The sequence below is a fragment of the Henckelia pumila genome, chromosome 1 (assembly GCF_033568475.1).
Source record: "Henckelia pumila isolate YLH828 chromosome 1, ASM3356847v2, whole genome shotgun sequence".
NCBI classification, from domain to species: domain Eukaryota; kingdom Viridiplantae; phylum Streptophyta; class Magnoliopsida; order Lamiales; family Gesneriaceae; genus Henckelia; species Henckelia pumila.
Window position 1 is genome coordinate 22,785,392 of NC_133120.1, and position 18,485 is coordinate 22,803,876.

The window sequence follows — 18,485 nt, forward strand, 5'->3', positions numbered from 1 at the left end:
CTGTTTCTTTTCAGTATTTCATTAAGATGAATTCGCGCAATCCACTATTCTCTATTCTCGAACAAAATAAACAAACTGGCGCAAACTATACGGAATGGTTCCGTAAGTTGAAGATTGTCTTGACCTCGGAGAAGATGCTCTACGTGTTAGAAAAATCTCCTCCGAAGGAAGCACCAGCTGATATAAGTCCGAAAGAGTTGGCCAAACTTGATAAATGGTGGGACCATGATATCAAGGCCAAATGCTATATGCAAGCTTCGATGTCTGATGAACTCCAGAGGCGATTGGAGGATACCGTGAATGCTTCTGACATTCACGTGCAACTCAAGGAACTTTTTGGGGCTCAATTGAGAGTTGTAAGGTTCGCTATTGTAAAAGAGTTAATGACGTGTCGCATGCGTGAAGGGACTTCGGTCCGTGATCATGGGGTACGCGTGATTTGGCTTATTCAGAAGTTGGTAACGCTTGATTTGGTATTGGAGCATGAACTCAATGTGGACTTATTACTTCTCTCTCTTCCTTCATCGTTTGACGGTTTTGTGGTGAATTTCAATATGAACAAGATAGAGGCCTTCCTTGAAGAGATGGTCAATATGCTTGTAACTTATGAAGCCACTTTAAAGAAGGATAAATCGGTTCTCTTGGTGGGCTCCTCTTCTTCTGCTAAGAAGGGGCCAAGTACAAAGGGTAAGAAACGTTCTGCCCCATCCAAGAAAACCGGACCCGAGAAGAAGAACAAGACAAAAGCTTCAAACATGGAAAAGTCCAAGGATGTTTGCCATCACTGCAAGAAACCCGGTCATTAGAAACGTAACTGCAAGGAATATCTAGAGCAGTTGCGAACTGCGAAGGGTATGTTTTATATTGAAATAAATGTTTCACTTAATACTACTTCTTGGGTATTGGATACCGGATGTGGATCTCACATTTGCAATGATTTGCAGGTGATGACAAGAAGTCGCAAGCTTAGAATGGGTGAGACCTAGCTGAGGCTCGAAAATGGTTCTAGAGTTGAAGCCAAAGCTGTGGGAGACATTTATTTAATTTTGCAGAACGATTTTAAGTTACTTTTGAGAGATGTTTTATTTGTTCCAGACTTGATTAAAAACATTATTTTTGTTTCTATGCTTGATAGAGATGGTTTTTCTTGCAATTTTTTGAATGGGATTTGCAATATTTACAAGAATGAATGTTTGATTGGAAATGGACAACTTGAAAACGATCTATATAACTTAAAATTAAAAGACGTTCCAATAGATTATGTTGATAAACCGATAACAACGAACAAAAGGAAAATCGATAGTCAAAACCCGGCAAACCTTTGGCATGCTAGGCTAGGTCATATTTCTTCAAGGAGGATGAACAAGCTAGTGGGAGAGGGCATGTTTGATATGTCTGATATTAACTCTCTACCTACTTGTGAATCCTGCCTGAAAGGAAAAATGACTAAATCTCCATTCAAGGGAAACCTGAGCGTAGTCAAAATCTGTTGGATTTGATCCATACAGATGTTTGCGGTCCATTTAGAATTGGTACTCAATTTGGCCACACCTACTTCATTACCTTTATTGATGATTATTCAAGGTATGGGTATTTATATTTAATGAAATGTAAGTCTGAAGCATTTGAAAGGTTCAAAGAATTCAAGGCTGAAGTAGAAAACAAACTAGGCAAAAGTATTAAGGCACTTCAATCGGATCGAGGTGGAGAATACTTAAGTGCCGAGTTTTTGGACTATCTAAAAGAGAATGGGATTCTCTCTCAGTGGACTCCTCCTATGACACCACAGCTGAATGGTGTTTCGGAGCGTCGTAATAGAACCTTGTTGGACATGGTTCGATCCATGATGAGCTTCACTGAGCTCCCACCATCGTTTTGGGGCTACGCGCTTGAAACAGCGGTTTTGTTGTTGAACAACGTTCACACTAAAGCAGTAGATAAAACACCATACGAGTTATGGAATGGCAAAGCTCCTAAGTATTCGTACTTGAGGATTTGGGGATGTCCTGCTTACGTGAAGCAGACAGTGGGAGATAAGTTGGATAGTCGATCCATCTTATGTTATTTTGTGGGGTATCCGAAGAATTCAATCGGATATTATTTATATCATCCTGCTGAAACAAAGGTGTTTGTTTCAAGGAATGCCACCTTCTTGGAGAAGGAGTTTTTATTGGATAAGAAAGGCAAGATGATGGAACTCGAAGAAATTCGAGAAGAACCCAAGATACAAAATAATGATCCTACACCTCAGGAACCATTGATGGACACGCCTATACCTAGAAGATCCGAGAGGACTTCTAGACCTCCTATTCGATATGGTCTTCTTCTTGAAGGGGATCAAGATGAACCCGACATTGGATGTGATCCAAGAAACTTCAAGGAAGCAATTTCTGTTGCAGATTCAAATTTATGGCTTGAAGCTATGCAGTCGGAAATAGATTCGATGCATACAAACCAAGTTTGGACTTTAGTAGATCCTCCCGATGGAATTGTTCCAATAGGGTGTAAATGGATCTATAAGAGAAAACTTGGGCCTGATGGAAAGGTACTGACCTACAAGGCACGATTGGTGGCAAAAGGTTATACTCAAAGACAAGGAGTTGACTATGATGAAACTTTTTCACCAGTCACAATGTTCAAGTCCATAAGAATCCTTATTGCCATAGCAGCATTGTATGACTATGAGATATGGCAAATGGATGTAAAGACTGCATTTCTTAATGGAAACATTAAGGAAGAGATCTATATGACGCAGCCTGAGGGATACACATCCATAGGAAGCGAGCATAAGGTATGCAAGCTTCAGAGATCAATCTATGGTCTCAAACAAGCATCAAGAAGTTGGAACCAGAAATTTGATGAAACAATAAAGGATTTTGGTTTCATCAAGAACCCAGAGGAACCATGCGTGTACAAGAAAGTAGTTAAGGATGCTGTGACATTCTTAGTACTTTATGTTGATGACATCTTACTCATTGGGAATGATGTAGGGATGTTGCAGTCAACAAAGATATGGTTATCAGGTAGATTCTCGATGAAGGATTTGGGTGAGGCATCCTATATTCTAGGGATACAGATCTATAGAGATAGATCTAAAAGAATGATAGGACTCACTCAATCAACTTACATCGAAACCATATTGAAAAGGTTTTCAATGGATGGGTCCAAGAGAGGACATCTACCTATGTGTCATGGAGTTTCTCTATCCAAGTCCATGTGTCCCAAGACTGATGAAGAGATAGAGAAAATGACACATGTACCATATGCGTCAGCCATAGGTAGTATCATGTATGGGATGATATCTACCAGACCGGATGTAGCATTTGCTCTGAGTGTCACGAGCAGATATCAAGCCAATCCCGGTCAAATGCATTGGAAAGCCATGAAGGATATTATTAAGTACTTGAGAAGAACTAAGAATTTATTCATGGTTTAAGGAGGAAGAGAACTGAAATTGGAAGGCTATACCGACTCTAGCTTCCAAAGTGACGTGGATGACTCGAAGTCAACCTCTGGATTTGTGTTCATGCTCAATGGCGGTGCTGTCTCTAGGAAGAGCTCCAAGCAGGACACCACAGCGGATTTCACCACTGAGGCAGAATACATTGCGGCATCAGCTGCTGCTAAAGAGGCCGTTTGGATGAGGAATTTCGTCCAAGAGTTGGGCGTTATTCCTGAAGCTGTTGGTCTAGTCCCGGTGTACTGTGACAACACGGGTGCCGTTGCTCAGGCAAAGGAACCAAGGTCTCATCAAAGATCCAAACACCTACTGTGGAAATACCACATCATCCGGGAGATCGTGGAAAGAGGAGACATCACTGTCGAGAGAGTGGCCTCTGCAGACAATATCGCTGATCCACTTACTAAGCCCTTGCCAGGACCATTATTTGACAAACATCGCGAAGCAATGGGTCTACGTAGTATGACTAGTTGGCTTTAGGGCAAGTGGGAGATTGAAAGAGTGGGTGCCCGGTGAGCCAACTTGTGGCTAAGGGCTTTTATGACTCTATGTATAAACAATCTTTTGTTTAATATAATTTACACTTTTATAATGGCATTTACTTTATCTTTTATCATATTATTATGTTGTGACATACTATAAGATGTTTAGATGAAGACCTTGAATATGCTATAGTGTATGTAAGATGTGGTGGCACATGGGGATGGCTATCATGAAACACATCTTATAGTCACTGTATATTCTAAACAGTTCCTAGTCGATTGAGTCGTCCGTTAATAAGGATAAGGATCGCTCCTAGCATTTGCGATGCCGAGTACCATGTTTAATTGGTATGGAACATAGAGATGTTCAAAGCATGCAAATGGATATTCATACGATGAATGATCGAACTACCCTATCCGGACTTTCCAAGTGGTTATCACTTATCGAGTGGATAAAGTCCGCGGTTTTGGTTGTACACCATTAGTCCTTACTACTTGAAACATCATTGAGACTCTATATGCTAGTACTGTACTTTGACTCGTTTACCGACTCTATTGGGGTCATCAGGTGTCGGGATTGGGTACAGTTACGACATATATAGGAGTCGATTCTTTGTTGTCAAGGATTCACCACATACTTGCGAGTGTGGATATCCTATGCAATCTGAGGAGATATTAGTGTGACGAATCTCTGGCCAGAGTACATGATGTGTTTTAAGAAATGATTTCTTAGTAGCACATGCGATGTCACTATTTGATCTTCAAGATGCATTGCATAGTTATCGAATCTCGAACGACTCTCGATTTACCAATGGTTGTTGATTCGATCAGGATATATGGATGAAGGGACCGTACTGTACACTATCCAAAATCTATTGGTTCTTGCAGGCACTATCAGTGATACCTAGGGAATCATGGGGCGATGTTGCTAGGCGCTCTTACCATGATTCGATGGGCAAGTTGGAAATTGTTGTTCCGAGTCACAAGGAGTTGTGAGCCCACGGCTAGCTGTATCCCTGAACCATTGAGGGTCACACAAGTAATGGATTTTTAATCTCCATTGAGATAATTACATTTAAAGAGTTAAATTTAGTGAATAAAGAAGTGGGACTTCTTATATCAGAGTAGAAGAGTAAGATTTCCTAAAATGACATAGGGATGGGCATTTTTGGAAATCACTGAATTCGGATTCAGAAAATTTATCTTGACTTTAAAAGATGCAGAAATGGTTTCTGTGCACATTGGTGAAATTGGTTTATCAATCTGAGTCACGATGAATTTTATATTAATTTCTGAACATGCGGGCTTTGCTTGTCAGGCTTGAACTTATGACTAATGGGCCTTAAGCTGTTAGCAGCCCACATTATAAATAAGTTATTGCAGTACAGAAATTACACAACAGAGGTCACAAAATTTTCGAAAACCCTAGCTGTTCTCTCTAGGTGTGGCCGCCCCTCTCCTCTCTCTGTTCGAAAATTCCAGCCTGTGAATTTCGAATTTGCAGTCTGGTTTAACAGATCAAATCTGTTATTTCTCTTCGTAGAAACTTCTGATAGATTTTTTAGTGCAATCTATCAGAGGGATTCGAATTCTGTTCGTGGACCTGATTGAAGAATTTTTCGTCCATCAGTTCCTGGGATATACAACAAGAGCAGAGTTATCTGTTGGTGTCCATAATCTCGTTTCGAGATTCAAGGTAAAAATTTAATTGTTATTTAATTTTTACACGCACAATTTAATCGTAAAGTTTTGATACCCATGATATGGAATCGTTCCATATAAAATTTAAAAACTTCCGCTGCACCGGGTATCAATTCTGATTGATCTGAACACCGTTTTCCAACAGGATGCTCAAAATTTCTCATCAGCCGCGCCCGCGCATGCCTCTCAGGTATGAAAATCTGCATCGGGCGACAATTTTAAAAAACTCATATTTCATAATCTAACCGTCGGATTGAGCTGAAATTTTGACAGTAGCTTCAAAAATCCTAAACTTTATTACGGTGGAGATCATATTTTAATGCCTCAATAATTCCCAGTAATTTTCTGAACTGGATTCTCCATAATGCATCCTTCCGCTTCTTCTTGCTACTTTTGCACCAATCCTTGAAACTCACAAAAACAACAACCAATACGCATAAAATCCACTCGATAAATCACAAAAGTCAATTCAAATCATATATGAATTAAGTGCATAAATTGCACTTATCAAATTCCCCCAAACTTAGACATTTGTTCGTCCCGAGCAAAACAATAAGGAGCAATATAGTTAGCCTCCGAATTTTTACATTCCAAGATTAAATACACATGTAGGCTAATTTTCTCAAGAGTTCTCGTGTGTGTGCGATTTCGCCAATCTCATCTACCCACCCAACTTTCGATAAAATCAAGAAATCCGTAAGCTTCACAGGTTCATTAATCCCGCCCTCAAGTTTAAAGACACTCTCCACCAAGTTCAACTTCTAATTGCACAGATCAACAGGACTTTTTTGGTTAACATTAGGCTCAAGTATAATCAGCAGGAGATAAGCATCTATATGTATATCAATGTAAACAAGGACTCGGGATTCAAAGCAAAGAGAATTGAATATTTTTAATTTGTGCAGGATGATGATTAGCTAAAAATTTTTATTTGCATTTCCAGACATTAGTCTTGGCTTTCTTCTACTCCATACATCTCCATCTTTATGCCTTGTATTTGGACTAGAATTTCAATCCATTTTTTTTCTTTTCAAGGCCTCCACTCACCTTAATTTCTCCGCCATTACTTTTCTTTGAACTTTTTAGCTACTCAATTTGTTTTGGATTTGTCATAATTTATATGACTAACAAATGAATAATGGCCAAAAAGGCTCAACGAATTCAAAAATGCCTAAATCACTTCTTTGCTCTTAAAAATATACCTCAATTTCAAATAAAAATCACAAGAGTTAAGAATCAAATCCTCTAATCCACATCACAAATCCACATAATTTCTCTAATTGCTAGGAGTATCGAAAATCATGGCATTCGTGCATGTAAGTGAGAACCCAAGATTAAATATCTCTAACATGAACTTTTCAGCACAAAAAATTATTTTCATCATAGGCCAACACAAGTACACATCATTTATTCAACTCAAACTAACTCATGAAAATTTTCAAAATTTTCACACACCCCCCGAACTTAAATTGTGCATTGTCCTCAATGTACAGTAGTAAATCAAAACAAGGACACATACCTTGGGCACCAAGCATCAGTACTCGACACCATCTTAATCACTCAAAGCTCTTCATCAGGGGTGGCATCTAAACTTTCATCGCTTCAACGTTTTTTACCTACACAACTCAAAATAATTATTGATGTCTAGTCTCAACATGCACAAAAGAAAAGAAAAAAAATAATAAATAAAATAAAATAAAATCAAAATAAATCAAAATAAAGCAAATAACAAAAATAGCTTAGGTTGCGTCCCAAGAAGCGCTTAGTTTATAGTCCATAGCCCGACTCTATGCTGCTTTCATCCCGGTTCCCTCGATTTGTTGGAGGTTTTTCCATTCTCCTTCACCCTCCAAACAAAATCAACCCGCTTGATCTTTGGTTTCATTCTCTTCTTTTTCTTCTTCTTTAACACCGGTGGATCCTTCTCTCTTGGCACTTTTATAGCAGTAACATCTGCACAATAGCTTTCCATCTTCTTTGATTCTATAATCATGAACACCTTTTTCGTGGATGGATTGTTAGCCTCTTTGAACACATGAAAGATCACCTTCTCACCATCAACTCCCATCGTCAACGCACCTTTCTTAACATCAATCTTGGCTTCAGCAGTAGCCAAGAACGGTCTCCCCAAAATTAAAGGCATATTTCAGTCCTCCTCCATATCCAACACAACAAAATCCACCGAAAAAATAAACTTATCTACTTTTACCAGAATATCCTCAATGATTCCACGCGGATATTTGATAGATTTATCGGCGAGCTGCAATGCGATTGTCGTGGGCTTCACCTCCCCAAGTCTTAGACTTCTGAAAACAAAAAAAGGCATTAAATTAATGCTAGCTCCTAAATCACAAAGTTCTTTATTAAAATTAGAAGAACAATTAATAAAAGGAATCGTAAAACTCCCTGGATCATCTAATTTCTCTGGTAGCTTCTTTTGTAAGATAGCACTGCACTCTTCAGTCAGGTTAACAGTCTCGAACTCCTCTAACTTCCGCTTCTTATACATCACCTCCTTCAAAAATTTAGCATAATTTGGCATTTGCAGCAAAGCATCAGCGAATGGGATATTGATGTGAAGTTTCTTGAAGATCTCAAGAAACTTGGCAAACTGTTCGTCCAACGCCTTCTTCTTTAATCTCTGCGGGTATGGAAGTGGCGGCTTGTACATCGGTTTCAGCTCAGGTTCACACTGTTGCTCCTCGAATTCTTCCTCAATTTTCTTCTCTTCAATAGCAGGTTCTTGGACTCCAACTGCTTTCCCACTCCTCAACTCTATGGCCTTACAGTGTTATATGGGATTCACCTCAGTATTATTTGGGAACTGGCCGCAGTTGTTATCTTTCAGTGCGTTCGCAAACTGTCCAATGCTAGTCTCCATGGATTGCAAAACCGCACCCATGTTGGCCACGTGTGTCTCTAGGCTGTCTAGGCGAGTCTCAGTCCTCGCCATACTCTTACTCGATTCCTACACGAAAGTACTAACAACATCCTCCAAAGGAGGCTTACCTTCACCCTTATTTGTAATGAACCCCGGAGGATTCAACACATTATTATTGTTTGCATATGAAAATTTTTCGTGATTTTGCAAACTCGGGTCATAAGTATTTGGAACAGGATTACCTCTGCAGCCTCCATAACCTCTCTGATTTATGTACTGCACTTGTTCAGAATGATGAGATTTTTCCATAGCACCCGGCACACCTGCTGGTTTTGCAACACTCACTTTATACAATGCGGCCACCTGTGTAGTCAGTGCAGATAATTGGGTAGTGATAGATGTGAGAGGATCTACTGCATACACTCCAAGTGGCTTCTTAACTCCCATACGCTCAGATGGCCTTTGAAAACTATTGATCGTCATCTGTTCCAGCATATCGTAGGCTTGAGCGGGATCCTTCTGTTGGAATACTGTGTTCAGATCAATTAGAATTGATACCCGTTGCAGCGGAAGTTTAAAAAATTTATTTTATTAATATGAAACGATTCCATATCTGGGTATCAAAACTTTACGATTAAATTTTTGTAAGTAAAACAAATAATCACTATTAAATATTTTACCTTAAAATCTCAAAGCGAGATTATGGACACCAACAGAATTTAATCTGCTCTTGTTGTATATCCCCGGAACTGATGAACGAACGTTTCTTCAATCAGGTCCACGAATAGAAAACAGAAACCCTCTGATTGTCTGCACTAGAAATCAATCAGAAGTTTGCGTAGAGAATAAACAGATATGATCTGTTAATTCATATTGTAATTTTTCATAAAAATCACAAGCCGAATTTTCTCCGAAAGGGACAGAGGATTTCGAAAATCCTCTTGAATAATCTATACTGATTTTCGAAAATTCAAGACTGAAATCTATATGATTTTCGAACACTGCAGTCCTATTTATAGATAATTTCTAGACTGGATTAAGTTATAATTATATTTGGACTCTAACTCCTTAGGGCCCATAATCCATAACTTAAGCCCAACAAGCCAAGCCCGTTGTTCTAAAAATTAATATAAAATTCATCGTGACTTCGATTGATAAACTGATTTTACCAATGTGCACAGAAACCATTTCTGCATCTTTTAAAGTCAAGATAATTTTTCCGAATCCGAATTCAGTGATTTCCAAAAATGTCCATCCCTATGTCATTTTAGAAAATCTCACTCCCTTTAGTTAAGAAGTCCAACTTCTCTTTCATTAAATTTAACTCTTTAAATTTAACTATCTCTAAGGGGTTTTAGTAATCCATTACTTGAGTAACCCTCAATGGTTCAGGAATACAGCTAGTCGTGGGCTCACAACTCCTTGTGACTCGGAACAACAATTTCCGACTTACCCATCGAATCATGGTAAGAGCGCCTAGCAACATCGCCCCATGATTCCCTAGGTATTACTGATAATGCCTGCAAGAACCAGTAGATTTTGGTTAGCGTACAGTACGGTCCCTTCATCCATATATCCCGATCGAATCAACAACCATTGGTATATCGAGAGTTGTTCGAGATTCGATAACTATGCATAACATCTTGGAGATCTATTAGTGACATCGCATGTGTTACTAGGAAAACCCATTAACCTAAAACACATCATGTACTCTGGCCAGAGATTCGTCACACTAATATCCCCTCAGATCGCATAGGATATCCACACTCGCAAGTATGTGGTGAATCCTTGACAACAAAGCATCGACTCCTATATGTGTTGTAACTGTACCCAATCCCGACACCTGATGACCCCAATAGAGTCGGTAAATGAGTCAAAGTACAGTACTAGCATATAGAGTCTCAATGATGTTTCAAGTAATAAGGACTAATGGTGTACAACCAAAACCGCGGACTTTATCCACTCGATAAATGATAACCACTTGGAAAGTCCGAATAGGGTAGTTCGATCATTCATCATATGAATATCCATTTGCATGCTTTGAACATCTCTATGTTCCATACCAATGAAACGTGGTACTCGGCATCGCAAATTCTAGTCTCAATCTCGAGCAATCCTTATCCTTATTTGCGGACGGCTCAATTGACTAAGAACAGTTTAGAATATACAGTGACTATAAGATGTGTTTCATGATAGTCATCCCCGTGTGCTACCACATCTTACATACACTATAGTATATTCAAGGTCTTTATCAAAACAACAATAGTATATCATAATATAATAATATGAAGAAAGATAAAGTCAATGCCATTATAAAAGTGTAAATTATATTAAACAAAAGATTGTTTTACATAGAGTCATAAAAGCCCTTAGCCACAAGTTGGCTAACCGGGCACCCACTCTTTCAATCTCCCACTTTCCCTAAAGCCAACTAGTCATACTACGTAATCCCATTGCTTCGCGATGTTTGTCAAACAATGGTCCTGGCAAGGGCTTAGTAAGCGGATCAGCGATATTGTCTGTAGAGGCCACTCTCTCGACACTGATGTCTCCTCTTTCCACGATCTCCTGGATGATGTGGTATTTCCTCATTACGTGTTTGGACTTCTGATGAGACCTTGGTTCCTTTGCCTGAGCAACGGCACCTGTGTTGTCACAGTACACCGGGACTGGAACAACAGCTTCAGGAATTACACCCAACTCTTGGATGAATTTCCTTATCCAAACCGCCTCTTTAGCAGCAGCTGATGCTGCAATGTATTCTGCCTCAGTGGTGGAATCCTCTGTGGTGTCCTGCTTGGAACTCTTCCAAGAGACAGCACCGCCATTGAGCACGAATACAAATCCAGAGGTTGATTTCGAGTCATCCACGTCACATTGGAAGCTAGAGTCGGTATAGCCTTCTAACTTCAATTCTCTCCCTCCGTAAACCATGAACAAATTCTTAGTCCTTCGCAAGTACTTAAGAATATCCTTCACGACTTTCCAATGCATTTGACCGGGATTGGCTTGGTATCTGCTCGTGACGCTCAGAGCATAGGCCACACCCGGTCTGGTAGATATCATCCCATACATGATACTACCTATGGCTGATGCATATGGCACGTGTGTCATCTTCTCTATCTCTTCGTCAGTCTTGGGACACATAGACTTGGATAGATAAACTCCATGACACATAGGTAGATGTCCTCTCTTGGACTCATCCATAGAAAACCTTTTCAATATGGTGTCGATGTAGGTTGATTGAGTGAGTCCTATCATTTTTTTAGATCTATCTCTATAGATCTGAATTCCTAGAATATAGGATGCCTCACCTAAATCCTTCATCGAGAATCTACCTGATAACCATATCTTTGTTGACTACAACATCCCTACATCATTTCCCATGATTAGGATGTCATCAACATAAAGTACTAAGAATGTTACCGCATTCTTAACTACTTTCTTGTACACGCATGGTTCCTCCGGGTTCTTGATAAAACCAAAATCCTTTATCGTTTCATCAAATTTCTGGTTCCAACTTCTTGATGCTTGTTTGAGACCATAGATTGATCTCTGAAGCTTGCATACCTTATGCTCGCTTCCCATGGATGTGTATCCCTCAGGCTGCATCATATAGATCTCTTCCTTAATGTTTCCATTAAGAAATGCAGTCTTTACATCCATTTGCCATATCTCATAGTCATACCATGCTGCTATGGCAATAAGGATTCTTATGGACTTGAACATTGCGACTGGTGAAAAAGTTTCATCATAGTCAACTCCTTGTCTTTGAGTATAACCTTTTGCCACCAATCGTGCCTTGTAGGTCAATACCTTTCCATCAGGCCCAAGATTTCTCTTGTAGATCCATTTGCACCCAATTGGAACAATTCCATTGGGAGGATCTACTAAAGACCAAACTTGGTTAGAATGCATCGAGTCTATTTCCGATTGCATAGCTTCAAGCCATAAATTCGAATCCACATCAGAAATTGCTTCCTTGAAGATTCTTGGATCACATCCAATGTTGGGTTCACTTTAATCCCCTTCATAAAGAAGACCATATCTAATAGGAGGTCTAGAAGTCCTCTCGGATCTCCTAGTAATAGGCGTGTATTGTGATGATTCTTGAGGTGTAGGATCACTATTTTGTATCTCGGGTTCTTCTCGAATTTCTTCGAGTTCCATCATCTTGCCTTTCTTATCCAATAAGAACTCCTTCTCCAAGAAGGTGGCATTCCTTGAAACAAACACTTTTGTTTCAGCAGGATGATAGAAATAATATCCGATTGAATTCTTCGGATACTATCCAACTTATCTCCCACTGTCTGCTTCACGTAAGCAGGACATCCCCAAATCCTCAAGTACGAATACTTAGGAACTTTGCCATTTCATAACTCGTATGGTGTTTTATTTACTGCTTTAGTGTGGATGTTGTTTAACAACAATACCGCCGTTTCAAGCGCGTAGCCCCAAAACAAAGGTGGGATCTCAGTGAAGCTCATCATGGATCGAACCATGTCCAACAAAGTTCGATTGCGACGCTTCAAACACCATTAAGTTGAGGTGTCATAGGAGGAGTCCACTGAGAGAGAATCTCATTCTCTTTTAGATAGTCCAAAAACTCGGTACTTAAGTATTCTCCACCTCGATCCGATCGAAGAGCCTTAATACTTTTACCTAGTTTGTTTTCTACTTCAGCCTTGAATTCTTTGAACCTTTCAAATGCTTCAGACTTATATTTCATTAAATATAAATACCCATACCTAGAATGATCATCAGTAAAGGTAATGAATTAGGTGTTTCCACATTTAGTACTAATCCTAAATGGACCGCAAACATCTGTATGGATCAAATCCAACAGATTTTGACTGCGCTCAGGTTTCCCTTTGAAAGGAGATTTAGTCATTTTTCCCTTTAGGCAGGACTCACAAGTAGGTAGAGAGTTAATATCAGACATATCAAACATGCCCTCTCCCACTACCTTGTTCATCCTCCTTGAGGAAATATGACCTAGCCTAGCATGCCAAAGGTTTGCCGGGTTTTGACTATCGTCCTTCCTTTTAATTGTTGTTACCGGTTTATCAACATAATTAATTGGAACGTCTTTTAATTTTAAGCTATAGATCGTTTTCAAGTTGTCCATTTCCAATCAAACATTCATTCTTGTAAATATTGCAAATCCCATTCACAAAATTACAAGAAAAACCATCTCTATCAAGCATAGAAATAGATATAATGTTTTTGACCAAATCCGAAACATATAAAACATCTCTCAAAAATAACTTAAAATCGTTCTGCAAAACTAAATAAATGTCTTCTATAGCTTTGGCTTCTTGTCATCACCTGCAAATCATTGCAAATGTGAGATCCACATCCGGTATCCAATACCCAAGAAGAATTATTAAGCGAAACATTTATTTCAATGTAAAACATACCCTTTGCAGTTCGCAACTGTTCGAGATATTCCTTGCAGTTACGTTTCCAATGACCGGGTTTCTTGCAGTAATGGCAAACGTTTTCTTCTTTTATCCCAATTGAAGCCTTGGCCTTTCCCTTCTTATTTGGTACAATCTTCTTGGGCGGGGCAGAACGTTTCTTATCCTTTCCACTTGGTCCTTTCTTAGAGTTAGAAGAGGAGCCAACCAAGAGTACCGGTTTATCCTTCTTTAGTGTGGCTTCATATGTGACAAGCATATTGACCATCTCTTCAAGGGTGGCCTCTATCTTGTTCATATTGAAGTTCATCACAAAACCGTCAAACGATGAAGGAAGTGATAGAAGCAACAAGTCCGCGCTAAGTTCATGCTCCAAAGTCAAGTCGAGTGTTACCAACTTTTCAATGATCCCAATCATGCGCACCCCATGCTCACGGACCGAAGTCCCATCTCGCATGCGGCTCGTCATGAGCTCTCTGACGGTGGCATACCTCTCCGACCTTGACTGAGCTCCAAAGAGTTCCTTGAGGTTCTTGTGAATGTCAGCAGCATTCACGGCATCCTCGAATCTCCTTTGAAGCTCATCAGACATCGAAGCCTGCATGTAGCATTTGGCCTTGATATCATGGTCCCACCATAAATCAAGTTTGGCCAACTCTTCCGGACTTGTATTAGCCGGGGCTTCCTTTGGAGGATTCTTTTCTAACACGTAGAAAATTTTCTCCGAGTCTAGAATAATTTTCAACTTACGGAACCATTCCGTATAGTTTGCGCCAGTAAATTTTTTTTGTTCAAGAATTGAAAATAGTGGATTGCGTGGATTCATCGTAATATAATACTGAAGAGGAAACAGACAATAATCAATGATTTGTTTAATTAATTTACTAAGACATAAAATATGGCGAATTCTATTTTATGAATTACACTCCCACTATTTTAACGATTTCACTACCCTCTAGTGAAAACGGGAAACTGTTTTCCTTAGTGAGAACATGGAGTCCAATTGACAAATCATGATCCCGAATAATATCAGTCAACCATAATTTTCAAAAGGTAGAGCCCAATTACTTCCAAAGTAACCCTCATGTTTTTACCTCATGTCCAATAAGGGCCCAATAATATGACGCCGTTTATTGTGACACATCAAGATAACCCATCAATATTAAGTTGTGATGGACGGTCGCCATGTGGATCCCCCAATAATATGAGTCAATCCCATGGGAGTTCCACCCAACTTACAACATGTGTCGATCCAATGTACAACTTTTCGACGAACGGGCCCCCCAATAATATGAGCTGGACCGTATCCGCGGGTAGCATCTCATACATTGATCTTTGATGGAAGGTAGGAATATTTAAACAATATTTAAATTCCCTTTTATTAATCTTGATATCAATTTTAAATCATATTTAAAATGAGGGATTTTTAATTTTGAAAATTTGTCTCATCATGCAATTTATGTATGCTTGCGGGATTCATATAATTTAGTCTAAATATGCATACATCAATAATATCATATATTATTTAAGGATAATCGATCCCATTAACTAATCGACCCGTGGTTGCCAATCACGAGTCTAAGTCCAATACTAGGTGATATGTAAGTATGCAATGCAATCCTATTACATTGTGCTTCCAATTTACATTTCTTCGGTCTTCATTGTCTGCTGGGCCCACCATTTCTTCAAATCTTTGTCTCCCACTAAGTCTAATAAATTTACAATAAATTTCGATGACAAATATGGGATACATTTTTAGGGGTGGGAACGGGCCATAAACCAGGCCCACTTTTATTACATATGACAATCATATTTGGGCTATAAACCAAGCCCATTAATAAACACCAACAACAATAAGACAAATGTAAATCACCTAACATACACCTAAAATATTGTTCATGGCAATCGATCATCCTTTTATCCAATAATTAATTCAATAATTAAAATAATTGGATAAACATGCAATGGCATCATAATTAAAAGATAAAATCATATTTTATCTTATCCATCCATAAGATCATATCTTATCATCAATTGTACCAAAATAATTAATTTTATAAAATCTAATTTAACGGTTAAAATTTATAAATTTTCCAAAAATTCAAATTTATCCAAAAATCAATTTTAAAAATTTCGGACTCGAACAATTCGATCCGATGCCTTGTGATCTAATCAAAAACAATTTTCGATCGGATCAAACACTAGAATTTCAAAAATTCAAAATTTTTTTAAAAAAATAAAATTTTAATTTTCCGGGCTGCCCGGGATTGGCCCCGACCGGGGCTCGGGCTGGGCAGCCCATCGCTGCCCTGGGCAGCGATCCAATCGCTGCCGAATCGCTGCCCGTGTTTTGCCCGTCAAAATTTTGATTTTTAAAAAATTTGTTTTGTTTCAAAAACCGAGGCTTAAAAATTTTGTACAATCGATTAATTTAATTGTTTGATCTGAGCAACCTGGCTCTGATACCACTGTTGGAATACTGTGTTCAGATCAATTAGAATTGATACCCGTTGCAGCGGAAGTTTAAAAAATTTATTTTATTAATATGGAACGATTCCATATCTGGGTATCAAAACTTTACGATTAAATTTTTGTAAGTAAAACAAATAATAACTATTAAATATTTTACCTTAAAATCTCAAAGCGAGATTATGGACACCAACAGAATTTAATCTGCTCTTGTTGTATATACCCGGAACTGATGAACGAACGTTTTTCAATCAGGTCCACGAATAGAAAACAGAAACCCTCTGATTGACTGCACTAGAAATCAATCAGAAGTTTGCGTAGAGAATAAACAGATATGATCTGTTAATTCAGATTGTAATTTTTCATAAAAATCACAAGCCAAATTTTCTCCGAAAGGGACAGAGGATTTCAAAAATTCTCTTGAATAATCTAGACTGATTTTCGAAAATTCAAGACTGAAATCTATATGATTTTCGAACACTGCAGTCCTATTTATAGATAATTTCTAGACTGGATTAAGTTATAATTATATTTGGAGTCTAACTCCTTAGGGCCCATAATCCATAACTTAAGCCCAACAAGCCAAGCCCGTTGTTCTAAAAATTAATATAAAATTCATCGTGACTCCGATTGATAAACTGATTTTACCAATGTGCACAGAAACCATTTCTGCATCTTTTAAAGTCAAGATAATTTTTCCGAATCCGAATTCAGTGATTTCCAAAAATGCCCATCCCTATGTCATTTTAGGAAATCTCACTCCCTTTAGCTAAGAAGTCCAACTTCTCTTTCATTAAATTTAACTCTTTAAATTTAACTATCTCTACGGGGTTTTAGTAATCCATTACTTGTGTAACCCTCAATGGTTCAGGAATACAGCTAGCCGTGGGCTCACAACTTCTTGTGACTCGGAACAACAATTTCCGACTTACCCATCGAATCATGGTAAGAGCTCCTAGCAACATCGCCCCATGATTCCCTAGGTATTACTGATAATGCCTGCAAGAACCAGTAGATTTTGGTTAGCGTACAGTACGGTCCCTTCATCCATATATCCCGATCGAATCAAGAACCATTGGTATATCGAGAGTTGTTCGAGATTCGATAACTATGCATAACATCTTGGAGATCTATTAGTGACATCGCATGTGTTACTAGGAAAACCCATTAACCTAAAACACATCATGTACTCTGGCCAGAGATTCGTCACACTAATATCTCCTCAGATCGCATAGGATATCCACACTCGCAAGTATGTGGTGGATCCTTGACAACAAAGCATCGACTTCTATATGTGTCGTAACTGTACCCAATCCCGACACCTGATGACCCCAATAGAGTCGGTAAACGAGTCAAAGTGCAGTACTAGCATATAGAGTCTCAATGATGTTTCAAGTAATAAGGACTAATGGTGTACAACCAAAACCGCGGACTTTATCCACTCAATAAGTGATAACCACTTGGAAAGTCCGAATAGGGTAGTTCGATCATTCATCATATGAATATCCATTTGCATGCTTTGAACATCTCTATGTTCCATACCAATGAAACGTGGTACTCGGCATCGCAAATGCTAGTCTCAATCTCGAGCGATCCTTATCCTTATTTGCGGACGGCTCAATTGACTAGGAACAGTTTAGAAAATACAGTGACTATAAGATATGTTTCATGATAGTCATCCCCATGTGCTACCACATCTTACATACACTATAGTATATTCAAGGTCTTTATCAAAACAACAATAGTATATCATAATATAACAATATGAAGAAAGATAAAGTCAATGCCATTATAAAAGTGTAAATTATATTAAACAAAAGATTGTTTTACATAGAGTCATAAAAGCCCTTAGCCACAAGTTGGCTAACCGGGCACCCACTCTTTCACCTTCGCAAATATAGTACCTCCAGCCGCGCAATCCACAGACATCCTCGTAGGTGCATTCAATCAATTGTAAAACCACTCGATCTGTTCCCAATCTGCAAAATTGTGGTTAGGACAACGTCTAAGTAAATCTTTGTACCTTTCCCATGCCTCGTAGAGCTGTTCAGAGTCCTTCTGCCGGAAAGTGC